Genomic DNA, 4,000 nt, shown 5'->3' with positions numbered 1-4,000 from the left:
AGTCGTCCGAGCACACTAAAAAAACTCTAATTTCTTAAAAATATTCACATGTTTACGCCGAAAATACCATTTCCCTCTGTTTTTTTCCAAAAAAATTCTACCCTTGCTAGCCGATGGCGCCACCGGCGTTCGGTAAAAAACAAAAATCTCCCCCACGATCCTATTCCGCCCGTAGCAACCGCCCCTCCCCCAAAATTTCCTGCTCCTCTCCCCATCCCCCATTGTCGCTACCCACCAGATCGGAGGTCCTCCTGCTCCAGCCAGGTCGAACGCCGCCCCCTCCTCACCTGCGGTATCCCGGCGGCCGTCTCACTCACAACCTTCTCCTCCGTGGCTCAATCCGCTCGAACGCCTCCGCGAGCCCTAGGCGACAACGGCGGCGGCGGCCCCGGGGACGGAGGCCGCCGCATCGGCGGGAGAACATATTGGTGCGCCGCCTCGTCCTCCACGAATCCGATAGAGGGACATACTGGTGCACCGCCACCTCCTGCCGGAGGAGACGGGCGCCACTGTCCTGTCGGCGCCGTGCTGCCTCATCCCTACGGTTCGGGTGGCCTTGTCGCCGTCTTTTGCTCCGCCGGTGACGCCTCACAGTCTGGCCACGTACCCCCCCCCCCCATCCTTTACATCTTCCCCTTATATCTACATATTCCTTTCTTTTTGCAAGTGCAAGGAAGTTGATGTGTGTGGTGCGTTCTTGCAGTGGGATTTATTGTTTTCTACTGTGCTGGATAGAAAGGTCAGTTTGCTGAATCTTATCTTCAAATCTTCGTAGGTTTTTGTCTAGCATTGAATTGCATGTCTGAACTCTGAACAATCGTAATTACAGTACCATCCAACTGTTGTCACATACCCAGTACTACAGCTTTGAAAGGAAACCACTAGTTGACTGAATTGTGTAGGTGATTGCAACTCCACATATCTATCAGCTGCTTGTTTCTGATAGTTGGGAACTTTGGATTATCTAAAGCATCAAATGAATGTGAAGTTACTTATTTACTGCTAATTATTCAACACTCATAAAGGTTCAGCTTATATTGTTCTGCACTGATGGTGTATGTGTTATGCATTGTGTAATTTTAATACCATGTCATTTGATTTCCTATAGTTCCCATTCACTGATCCAATCATGCCATGATGCCTTCTTTCTTGTTGTATGTGTAAGTCCAGTAATAGAGTTATTCCTTTTAATCAAGCACTTGTTCACATCATATATTTTGCACTGTGTTTGCTTGATCCAGTGATATCAGATGCTACACTTGATCGGTGTATTGCAGATTGACTTAGGTCACAAGTACCGGTCTTACTCGTCTGGGCTCACTAGTATCGCTTTCCAATTCCTTCAGATTCCTTGGTCTCGACCAGTAAACCTCCAATCCATCATGTCCCCTGTGGAGTGGTTTTAGCAAGGAAGATGGAGAGCCCATTCTCTCACTCACAAGGGTTGACATCTCTTTGTCCCTTTCAGAATCTGAGGTATTTGCTTTTGTATCAACTTTTCTTTGATTTTTTTTTCAATCTCTGCCAACAGGAAATTCATATTTCAATGATACTTTATTGACCTATTATTCCTGTTATTTAGTTATTTGATGTAGAAATTGTGGCTGAGGATCGTCTAATGGAGATTCCTGATCCCCAATTCTTGGGTATCGAGAATAACACGAATCTCAAGTGCCACCATGGGAGCTGCTGGAGAGGAAGATAGCTTTCGGCATGGCTGCGACAGGCAAGAGGATTTTTGGCAAATGAGAAGAGATCTTCAATGAAATTATCATTCTATACCATTCTTAGATTAGGTTCTCTAAGTGTTGCTGTGACTTTAGCCACTTTTGTCCTTATGTTTTTTGCATAATTCGATTGCTTTGTGGTTAATGTGTAAAAACCTTGTATGATCGAATTATTACTATCCATTTCTATCGGCCTATAAGTTGTATGTCATGCAGCTTGAATTCTAACTTTAGTGATTTATGGAGATATGTGAATGGCATGAGGCAACAGATATTGCCATTGTTATCGAGATGACAGCAGATATTACTGGATGTACACGGGTTCTGTATTTTGCCAATCCTGTAGTTTGATACTCCATTGGGTTCATCTGCGGCAGGACATCATTAAGTTTAATGTGGATGGGCCCCATGTCCTGGCTAGCAGCATGGAACTTGGGGCGTTATTGCCAGAGATTCAGAAGGTCAAATTGTGGCTGCCAGGGCTGGGCATGCCTTGAATGTGTATGATGCATTTGCTGCTGAACTGCAAGCAGCGGATGATGGTGAAGACAGAAGCACAGCTGGTTGAGCAAGCAGTAAACAGGCATGCACCTGATTTCTCCAAGGAAGCCCAGGCGATAGAAGACATCAAAGTACAGGCCAAACTCTGGTTCACCTCATGTGAGTTTCTTCACTGTAAGCTTGTTTCAAATGTGCCTGCCCACTCTCTAGCGCAATTAGGTTTAAATCTCCATGATGGAGACGGTCTTGTGTTTGATGATAATGTTTCAGCCATTGTAGCTGATGCTGTATCAGGCGATGTAGCCCAGACTGTTTCGTAATAAAGCTTTGTGCTTGCCCTAAAAAAAATCCTGTAGTTTGATACATATTAGTTCCTTTCTCTAGTATAATAACGATTAATGTTGTATCACCAATCGTTCAGTGCTCAACCTTGTCGTGATAACATATAATTCTGTAAAATAGCTTCTCAACTCGTTTTTTGGGTTTTGAACTTGGTCTACTACCTCTGTACAAAATATAAGATGTTTTTGCAGTTCAGTTGTTAAGAGGGAGTATTAAACTGGCCCTGCTGAATCTGGGTAACAGAGTAACATTACAATTTGGAGAAGTGGCTTCCTGGAATCAATATGTAAACTCAGAGATTGTGTCTAGCTTTGCAAGCTCATGGGCAACATTGTTACAGGTGCGGAAGTATAAAAGCAACTGATCAAACTGACAAAGACTCATATGATCCATCTAACATTCAAATATACATGATGTACCCATATGTGAATAAGTGACAAGTTAACCATTTAGTCTTAATGCAAACGATCCACGGCTAGGAGTATTGGAATGTGAGTATTGGAATGTTACATAATTGGCAGCTGAAAGAGGAGGCGACGGGAACATAATATGCAGTGACGGGTCCCTGGCAGCAGCCACAGCTGAAATGGCTGCGGCAGGCCCAGGCACACAATTCCGGCATGAGACTGGCAGCGTCCCACACCGGCAGTAGGTGACAATGTTCCAAATCATCCATTATGCGCCCAACATTTCGTGCACTTGCCTTGTAAGCTTCTGAACTGCTCAAGATACAAGAATGTGCTGTCAAAACGCCACAAACCTGACAATATGTGACTATCATTTAACATAAATACGACAAATATGTCAATATGGTGTCTGAAATATCTTAGAAACTGGTTATTATTCACAGAGAGCAGCCACAGTGATTCTGCATTAGCGCATTCGTTCAGTACAAGTCTCAGATCACTCTTAGATAAGACAAGACATTACTTACCATCCCAGCCATTCTTGGAGGAATAGGAATACTCCCTCCAGTCCATTTTAGTTTGCATATAAGTTTTGTCCAAAGTCAAACATTCACAGTGCCAAATCAATATTATTAGATTCGTTATGAGATGTAGCTTCATAGTATATATATTTGGTATTGTAGATGTTGATATTTTTTTACTATAAATTTGGTCAAACATTGCAATGTTTGACTTGACAGAGTGAAGCACACCATTTCGTCCCCATAATTTTTGCTACTAATGGTCGTCAAACATCTAGTAACTGAGTTAGGAATCAAATACATATGACAAATTCAGCAGAAAATTATGTAATTATTTGTGCTCAGCTACTTATACAGCATTTTGAATGTCAGGTTTGGCAGGAAGAGCAAAAACCATTACTACTGTACTTGAGAAAACAGAATGCCAGACAACATGCTGTCCCAGTAGGATAAGAGATGTGTCTAAACGGTGACAATGCAAAGAATATTGTACCTTGCAAAA

The 4,000-nt window shown here is 42.9% G+C and overlaps 1 long non-coding RNA gene across 1 annotated transcript; it reads left to right on the top strand.

Annotated features, from left to right (window-relative positions):
- Positions 1-702: 702 nt before the first annotated feature.
- On the top strand, positions 703-1,916 carry LOC119280471. The gene is made up of 3 exons (XR_005138093.1): positions 703-739; positions 1,278-1,476; positions 1,583-1,916. It is a non-coding gene; the product is annotated as an uncharacterized LOC119280471 (long non-coding RNA).
- Positions 1,917-4,000: the final 2,084 nt, after the last annotated feature.

The sequence above is a fragment of the Triticum dicoccoides genome, chromosome 3B (assembly GCF_002162155.2).
Source record: "Triticum dicoccoides isolate Atlit2015 ecotype Zavitan chromosome 3B, WEW_v2.0, whole genome shotgun sequence".
NCBI classification, from domain to species: Eukaryota; Viridiplantae; Streptophyta; class Magnoliopsida; order Poales; family Poaceae; genus Triticum; species Triticum dicoccoides.
The sequence above is the reverse complement of the archived record's forward strand: the minus strand, read 5'-3'. Positions and strand labels throughout refer to the sequence as shown.